The sequence below is a fragment of the Otolemur garnettii genome, unplaced genomic scaffold (genome assembly GCF_000181295.1).
Source record: "Otolemur garnettii isolate 467f Iridium unplaced genomic scaffold, OtoGar3 scaffold00158, whole genome shotgun sequence".
Lineage (NCBI taxonomy): Eukaryota > Metazoa > Chordata > Mammalia > Primates > Galagidae > Otolemur > Otolemur garnettii.
The window spans coordinates 1,756,516-1,766,756 of NW_003852553.1; positions in this window are offsets into that span (position 1 = coordinate 1,756,516).

Below are 10,241 nucleotides of genomic sequence, written 5' to 3' on the forward strand. Positions count from 1 at the left end.
AGAGAAAGGGAACCCCCCCTTATCCCTTCAGTGGGCTCTGAGCCTCCCTGACTTTGATTGTCACTGATATCATTTTTTCCTTTTATCCTTTTCCTTCTCTGCTTTGCAGTTGTCCTCCAAGAGGTCCCTGGCAGGCTCCAACATATCTGTCTGTGACCTGCACCTGAGCTGCTTCCCCTCTCTGCTCTCCCTTGTCTGAAACTCTTTCTTCCCTCCCAGATGGTCCAGCAAGTGATGTCTCTAGTCAGCCATCTTGCCCCCTTTAGGCTTCTATATTAAATTCACCTTGGGGTCTATGGCAAATTTTATGAAATGTTACTTTTTTCTTTACGGCTAGCATAAACATTTATTATACATCCTGTGATATATGTTTCCAGGAAGTAAGAAAATACTGTTGTGGAAAGATACGATTCCCAACTGGTTTGAAATATAGACAAATAGCATGTTTTAGAAAGGGGCCAGGACTTTAATGGAAAAAAAGTAGTTATCAGATTTTTTTTTCCTTGTCTTTCTCTGCCTTCTCTTCTGGCACCAGTTAAAGGAACATTTCTCATTCCTTCTCCCCATGCACACAAAAGATGATACCTGATATGAAATGCTGTCAAATCCTGCTTCATTAAAGCCCACAAAAGCTAATTCACAGCTCCCCTCACACTGCCCTAAAATGGGAACAAAGAAGCAGAATAATGTCAAAATAGAACACAAAGGAAAAGAGTTTGTCCTCTGGGCCCACGAGATGAAAGATTTCAAGAGTCATCTGTGAATGCTGAGCTGGGCCAGTGTTTCTAGGGCTTATTTCATAGATGATGGGGGATTGGCAGGCAGGGCAACTAGTGTAAATGCAGCAGGAATACCATGAGGGTCCTGGCACAAGGGCCACAGCAAAGCTCTTGTCATTGATTCAGTCACAGACAGCAAGAAGGATTGTTTACTTCAGGACAGGGACAGGTAAACAATCAGGAAATATAGCCTTCATACTCACTTACTGTGCAATAGAATACCCTTGAAGAGAACAGGTCTGGGGCATGAATTTGGTTGGACTACCCTGGTTGGGGGCCCCAGGAAATAAGACGATTTTGACGGGTGTGTTGAGTTCTTAAAGGGAAATAACTGTAAGAAAAAGCAAGTCATATAAAAAGCTTTACCCCTGCTAGCACCATGAACCACCACGAGCACAAGCCACTTGGCTTTGTGGCTTAATAGGGTCCAGTAAATCACAAATGGGGAAAATGTATTCCTCCAGGACAAAGTAAGGTCCCTGGAAATGTGAGAGGGCAAATTCAGAGCAACCTAGGTGGCATCACTGTGAAATGGCAGAGCTAGGACTTGAATCTAGCACCGTGGGATGCAATGATATGCCACTATTGGTCAAAGCAGTGATAGAACATAACCCAGACCCTTCCTGCCATCCCACACTGCCTCTTCACATAAGCTCCTGACATCCCCTGCACCCTCCTTCACTCTTCTGTCATTCTATATGTAAAACCAGTTGCTGGATGCCATCACTGGGCCTTGGGAAGAGAGAAATAGTGAGAGGTGAACAGCCGCTGGGATCACACCCTCGTTGGTTGGCAAGTGAGATTGTATCTTACTTTGGTTACCCCAAAGGAGAGGCAAGTACTTGAGAATGAAGTTTGTTTGGGAGGGCATTCCAAAGAACAGGAGTGAGGGAGTGTGGAGTATGAGGCAGAGATAGAGAAAATGTCAATACAAAAATACATTATTGAGGCCCTTTTCTGCCAGGACCTCTTCCAGAATGCCTTCCAAAGATGCCCATCTGAAAGATAGGAGGAAGGAGCCAGCTTTTGCTCCCCACTGGTTGATAAGAAGTTTACAAGAGGTTTCTCCTGCATGTTTTGACATTTCTGAAATCCGCTGCTGGACATGCAGTATCCTGGTCTCATGAGTGACCTGGGGCAGAGAACAAAAGCATGGTGTTTACTCAGAGTGAGACAGGTAAGCTAAGCCTAAGCTCACACTGAACTGTCCCTACCAGTCAGCTGTGGAATCAGAGTAATGATCAATAGAATGCATGACAGGGCACCAGACACATCTACTACAGGATGTGAGTCTGCTGAGGGGTAAGAGGACAAGAAGATAGTGTACTACCATAGGGGAACCAAAAAGTGAAGGGAACTTGGACAAAAGCTCTCTCAGAAAATAAGCTTATCTAGGATTACTCCAACTGACAGAAGTAAGGAGGCTTAAAAGAAGTTAGAAAGGGTTACTAGGAGTTAGGTGGGGGTGTATAGTCAGAAAAAAAGAGCAGAAATCCTTCTGGATACACACGCCCTGTGCATTAGAGAGCACTCGATACCTGAACCAGCAGAGTCCTCAACATGGGGTCATAAAGGAGGTGAGACCACACTATAATGAGATCTGGTTGTAACATTAATAAACCTCTGTGGCAGGGACCAGGGTAGCCTATGTGGTATTGATTTCAGAGCTACAGCAAAGTCAAGCTTTTGTGAGGGCATTTCGAAAGCTTGGAGTGCTGGAAACGGGGATGAATTGGACTGGAATCATGATTAGATTTTAGAGCTATGTGCCCTACAAAGCCAGGGTCTAGGCATTGCTACTTCAGCTTGCAGCAAAGCACCTTGGGAACAGTCAAGGGTTTCTGAGGTGGCAAACCCAAACCTGTTAAGAGAAAGGAAAGCCCCCTGTGGCATTTATATTAGAAATACTTAACTTCTAGAAAGAGTCTCAAGATTACAAGCCTCAGAAATTAGTAGGAGGAAGTCTATGGTGTTGAGCTAATTAAGCATATAAAAGGATCACAGAAGATACACATAGGGAAGAGCTATGAAGTGATCCATTAACAACACATCAGTGCCTTCCAGAACCATCATCTCAAAAGTTTCAGTTCACATATACAATTGGTCTTCTCAGGGTCCTCTCATTTGGAGAATTAGATTCACCTCCATTTTATGTGGTTTTGATGGGATATCAATCACAGTGCCTTGCTCCCTGCTCACCTCCATCACCACTACCACATACCCCAGCCCCAGGAGTGATCATGAAAGAATCAGCCATCGAATATCTCCATTCTTCTGGTCACAGTGATCTATTCAAGGATGGATGTGTGTCTCCACTAAGATTTGATATATTGATGCTCGTAGATGGAGCATCCCTCACCCTTTCAATAGAAAAACTGGAAAGACTGGAAGATACTGTTGAGTCTCTGGATATAGCCATGTCCTGATGCCAGAAGCACCCTTAGATTTACAAGTTATGTGACCAATAAATTCCCTTTTTCTTAATCTAGTTTGCCTTGGATTTACATCATTTGCAATAGAGAAAATGTTTAACTAATGTTTATTGAATATATAGTGGGGCTTTTGCTAGGTGTAGTGGGTTGAAAGTTGCAATCCCCAAATGTATGTTCACAAGACAACTATGAACATGATTTATCTAGAAAACGGGCCTTTGGAGATGCAATTATGTTCAGGATCTCAAGATGAGATCATCTGATTATCTAGATGGGCCCTAAATCCAATGATGAGTGTCATTATGAGATAACACAGGTTAAAATACAGAAAAGGAGAGGACACACACACAGGAGGAGGTCATATGAAAATAGATGCAGAAATCAAAGTGATGTAGCTACAAGGAATGCCACCTTACACTGGAAGCTGGAAGAGACAAGGAAGGACTCTCCTCTAGAATCTCCAGAAGCAGCCCAATCCAGCTGACAACTTAATTTCAGACTTCTGGCCTCCAGAACTAGAAGAGAATAAATCTCTGTTGTTTTAAGCCACCTAGTTTGTGGTAATTTGTTATGGCAGCCCTAGGGAATTTATATATTAGGCTAATGATTCAAATTGAAAAGAAAGTTATTGCTTTAGAGATAGTGGCATAAAAATATTATTTGTTATTTATTCAAATAATTATTATACAATAATGGCTTAATGGAAGTGTATACAAAATAATGTGGAATCAAAGAATGGCTTATGCAATGAGATCATATAATAGATGCAGAACCATATAAGAGAATGTTAAGATAGTTGCCTGAATTCAAATCCTAGCCCACTACTTCCTTACTTCACCATAAATAGCTGTGCATCATTGGGTAAGTTGCTTAACTTCTCTTAACTTTTCTGAGCCTCAGTTTCTGAGTCTGTGATGTAGGGATGACAATAATTATACCTTCTTCACAGGATTTTTATAAGACTCAATCGGGATAATATATGTAAAGTGTTTACAATAGAGCCTAATACATGGTAGATGCTTAGTAAATGTTATTTCAGGGGAATGTCCCTGTAATGAGGCATTTTATATCAGAGCTTCCCCACCAGTATGATGCAGATAAATTGTGGTTATGTATGACTAGAAGGCTAAATAGGGGACATCCATCCTGGTACGGTGGCCCATGCCTGTATTCCAGCACTTTGGGAATCCAAGGTGGGAACATTGCTTGAGATCAAGAGACTGAGAACAGTCTGGCCAACCTAGCAAGACATCATCATGAGAGAGGGGAAATCCAGAGAAATTTAAAAACCTGGGGATATCACAGAGAAGGAGAAGCTTGTTCTGAAAGAGAACCCATAAAGTTTTTATGAATTCCTTGGATTATCTTAAATCCGTGGATGTATAGATGTGATCTAAACAGCATATCAAAGGCTATAAGAACCAAATGGAGAAACAGACCAATGTACAAGTTCAAGACTGGCCTCCAGGTTCTTCACACATAAGATAGAGCTGAACTATAAGCTAAGGCCTTGAAAACAGAACTGATATTGAAACTGCAACCCACAGAAGGCTGCTCAGAAATAGCAGCCTGAACACAATCAGGTTGACTTCCTACTAAAATAAACAAATGAACAAACAAAAAGGCAAGATTCTCCATATTATTTAAATAACACCCAGAACCTAATAACATTATCTTCAAACACATATGATGTAAGCCAAAATTACTCATCATAAAAAGAAATAAGGATATAATACTGACATAATACAGTTGCTGAATTGTTAGACTAAGTTTTCAAAGCAGCTACTATAAAAATGCTCTAAGAGTAAGGATAAACACTCTTAAAATAAATGGAAAACTAGGAAGTTTCAATAGCAACAACAAAAAAAATAGAAAATATATAGAAGAACCAGTGGACATTTTAGAACTGAAAAGTACAATAACTGAAATAATAAAATACTCACTGGGTGGGCTCAATAACAGAACATAGACAATGAAGGAAAGGATCAATAGAAGTCAATTAATATGAATAATAGAAAAAAGATTGAAAAAAATGAACAGAGCCTCAGAAAGCTGTGGGGCAAGACAAAAATATCTAAAAATGGTATCATCAGAGTAACAGAAGAAGAGGAAAAAGAATTCTATGTTGAAAAAATATTTGGAGAAATACTGGCTGAAAATTTCCATTTCTCTTGTTTGATAAAATACATAAATCTACAGGCTCGAGAAGATGAATGAACTCCAGACAAGATAAACCCAAAGAAATCCATAGCCAGAAACAGTATAATCAAACTGATGAAAACTAAAAACAAAGAAAAATGTCTGCAAAGATATCCCCTCAAAAGTAGAAAAATGCCTGCCTTACTTATACTGGAAACGTGATTTCAATGACTAGATGTCACCTAAGAAATCAGGGAGTGCAGGAGGAAGTCACACAATATTTTTCAGACACTGAGAAAAGAAAAAGTAAACCCAGGATTCTACATCCACTGGAATGTATTCTTAAAGAATAGAGGTGAAGGAAAACTTCATCACCAAAAGACTTATTGTAAAATAATTGCTAAAGGAATTTTCTCAAACAGAAAGAAAGTGATACCCTAAAGAAGTTGAGCATTAGGAATGAAGGAAGAGAATCAGAGATGGTCAAGTAAATAATAGATATTTATTTACTATTATTAAATTTATTTGTTAAGCAAATATAATTAACTGTCACTGTCCTCTTGAGTTTTTTTTTTTTTTTAGACAGAGCCTCAAGCTGTCCCCCTGGGTAGAGAGCTGTGGCATCACAGCTCACAGCAACCTTCAACTCCTGGGCTCAAGCGAGTCTCCTGCTTCAGCCTCCCCAGTAGCTGGGACCACAGGCACCCGCCACAACACCTGGCTATTTTTTGGTTGCAGCCATCATTGTTGTTGGCAGGCCTGGGCTGGATTGAACCCGCCACCTTAGGTGTATGTGGCTGGCACCTTAGCCACTTGAGCCACAGGCGCCCAGCCTGTCCTCGTGAGTTTTTAAAAATATTCTTCACAGTTGAAAGCAACAATTATAACATCATCTGATAGTCTTTCAATGTTTTTAGATGTAATATATGAGACAATTATAACATAAATATGAGAGGGTAAAGAACCCTATATAGTAATAAGTTTCTATATTATACTTAAAGAGGTCAAATGTAATATTGATTTAAAGTGGTCTGGGAAAAGTTAAATATATATGTTCTAATACCTAGAACATCCACCCAAAACTTTATGCAACAGTTAAATATATATGTTGTAATAACTAGAACATCCACCCAAAACTTTATGCAACAGTTAAATATATATGTTGTAATAAGTAGAACATCCACCCAAAACTTTATGCAAAGAGATATAGTCAAAAACAGAATAGATAAATTAAAATATAACTAAAATTACCCAAATAACTTAAAGTAAGTAAGTAAGAGAAATAAAAATTTAAAAAGGTGAAAAAAATAAAAAGTAATTAAATAGTATAAATCAAACCATATCAATAATTACTTTACATAAAAATTGTCTCAATGCACCAATTAAAAGATAAGGATTTTCAAGATAGGTTTCCTAAAATAACCCAACTGTATATTATTTACAAGAAACTCACTATGATACAGTATATCTTATATAATGTTAAAGTAAAATAATAAAAATATATAAACTAGTTTTTTAAAAGGTAGTACTGGATATACTAATATCAAGTATATATCAGAGCAAAGAAAGTTACCAGGGATCAAGGGAGAAATGGGGAGGGTAAGATGGGGGATACAGGATGAAAAATTGCCTATGGGGTACAATGTGCACTTTTCAGATTATGGGTATATTAAAATCCTAGACTTCTCCACCATGCAATTCATCCATGTAACAAAAAAGCGCCTGTATATCTTAAATCTAATTTTTTAAATCACAAAATGATGAAAGAGCTGATTGCTGAGAAAACATAACAACATTAAGAGTATATGCATCTAACAATACAACAACAAAATACATGAGGCAAAAGCTGATGAACCTGAGTGGAAAAATAAAGAAATCCACAATTATAATTGAAGACATCGACACTCCTTACTCAGTAATTGATAGACCTAGTACACAGAAAACACAGACAAATCCCAACTTACCACAGTTTGACTTATGACTTTCACACTTGATCAGGATATAATCCCATTGTGAGTTGAGGCACTTCTCATGATTTATGAGAGGGTTATGGTTTCTACTGCATTCATATAATTTTTGCATGATCATACACGAAAAAAAGCACAAGCTAAACTATCATAAATTAAAGACTGTCTGCTGGGTTGACAGCAATAAATGTATGTTTAATTTAAAATATTTTGACTTAAGATGGGTTCATCAGGATATAACCCCACTGTAAGGCAATGAGCATCTCTACTTAGGTGCAAATCACACAAAACCTATACACAAATGTTTACGACAGTTGTATTCATAATCATCCCCAACTGGAAACAACCCAAATTCCCTTCCAAAGGTGAATAAACAGTGTTACATCCATACAATGGAATATTATTCAGCAATAAAAAGGAATGTGCTATTGAAAAACAAAGAGACTTGTACACCCTCCAAAGGGTGAGTGAAAGAATCCAATCTCAAAAGTAGCATACTGCATAATTTCATTTCCTATGACAGCTTCTAAAAGGCAAAACAATAGTGATGGAGGACTATCAATGGTTGCCAGAAGTTAGAGGTAGAGGCCAGGAGTGGATACAAGAGGATTTCATGGGAGAGTTTTTAGAGGTAAGGGAAACATTAAATATCCAGGCATTGTTGGTGATTACATGAATTAAAACATGTTAAAAGTAATAGAAATGCATATCATCTAAAAATCAGTTTAACTCTAGATTAATCCAAAAATTAAAATTTGAAAAAGAAAACATTAAGAAGAAGATTCTGAGAAGATGGCAGAGTGGGAAGCATAAGGAATTTATCTCCACACCTGGACAGTATGTGCACTGGCAGAATCTATCTGATGCAAATATTTTGGAACATGGGGATGTATTGAAGGCATTCAACTTCTAGAGGAAGGCTTATGAGTCCTGACAATTAAGTTTATGAACTTACCACCATGTGCTGACATTGGCAGCACTATACAAACACTCAGGTTTCATAACCTTGGTATATCAGTGTCTCACTGATGAGATTCAATGTACGGCAGTGTCTTGCTGAGCAGTGTTGTTGTGTGTTTTAGTGTGATGTTGCAAGAGTGTCAGAACTTGAATTAGAGCCAATGCTACTGGTTCATGTACCACACTTGGAGAGGCCAGGGCCTAAGGTTCCTCATCTACTAATTCAGGATTCACACTTGATCATCAGAGATAGGGCCCACTGTCCTTTCTATTCCACTCTTGCTATCTCTAGAGCTTTTTGCCTCCTGCTGCATTTTGATAGAAGGCAACTCAGCAGTTAATTACAGGCTGCCAGTTCCTGAGCACAGAGCTGTTCAGCACAAAACAGAAAGCACCCCCTTTTCACAATGAGACGTCTACTCCACTAGCAGCCTGGGGATCTTGGTAGTTGTCCTGACCCCCAGTAGATTTTACTACAGATTCATCATACTGCAGGATTGAACTTTGAAAAAATAGTGTGTTGATACTGATAAGCCAGTCATAGGTATCATTGTGAGCCCTCACAGAAGAAAGAAGAGGGGAAGGAAGAAGTAAAGAGGCTTAGGAAAGAAAATGAATAGACGGTAGAAGAGAATATGTATGGCGGAGGGGGAAAGGCTGCAATTCTTTCTGTATTCTGCTTGGGAGTGAGCACTATAATAAGGAAATCACAAGCATGCTGCTCCCTGGCCAGGAGCAAGCTGCAGCTGTTCAGGTGGACTGCTGAGTAGCGCCTCTGCCGAAGGAGTCTGCTGATTATTTATTTGCATCACGGATTCCTCATTTTGCAGACTGGCTGTCTCAGCCTGCATGCTGACTGGCTGTCCAGACGTGGGCCATGGCTGATGATGATGGATTTCTGAGTTAACCCCATTCTCTTCCTCTGTGGAATGCTGCATGCTCTGAAATTAGCGTGCTGTAGAACTGCCTGACCCTCGTGCTCCCAGAATAGGGTGCCAAGGGCTAGTTAGAGGGTCATGTCAGCAGGGCCTGGCACCTTTGAGGTGTGCACAGGGCCCCTTCATTCTTGCTGGATTTCAGTTTAAAAGCATCTTCTGGGTTAAAAAGGCATAGGTTTTACTTTTCTTTTCTTTTTTATTCACTTTTCAAAATGAGATACAACTTACATACAATGAAAGAAATAAATCTTAAAAGTGTAGTTTGACAAATTTTTACATATATGTATATATCTGTATATATGTGTACATGTGTGTGTGTATATATATAACCTGCCACAAGCTTTTCATAGGCTTTTGAAACTCTTTATCAACCCCTAAAGACAGAATATCCCAATGCTCAGCACAGCAGATACTAATGGAAATCATCTTCATGGTAATGAATCAAATTTCACTGGTTCTTGTCCCATTACTATTAATAGGCCCCTCTACAAGTGATCCTTCAGGAGGTGCTCTTTTTGTGTTTATGAAAGAGTCTTTCTCACTGCATTAGCTATCTATTCTGACATTATTGCTGTATAACAAATCAACTCAAAAACCTCCATGAGACTCAACTATAATATTTATTTTTTATGCAACTGGGGAGTTGCATAAGCCTTGACTGATTTAGGCTGAACTCAGAAGAATAGTTCTCTTAATCATGGCTGTGCTTCTTATACTTTTGAGCTGTATATTCTAAAAACCTAAGCTGGACTCGGCTGAAGTGACTCAACTCATCTCACGTTTGTCTCTCATCTTCTTTCTGGAGATCAACGACTATCCCAGACATGTTTTTCTTATGGAATAGCAAAAGGATCAAAAAGTAGGCTCCAGGCTCAGCATCTGTAGCACAGTGGTTATAGTGTCAGCCACATACACTGAGGCTGGAGAGTTGGAACCCAGCCCAGGGCAGCTAAACAACAATGACAACTGTAACAAAAAATAGCCAGGTGTTGTGGCAGGTGCCTGTAGTCCCAGCTACTTGGGAGG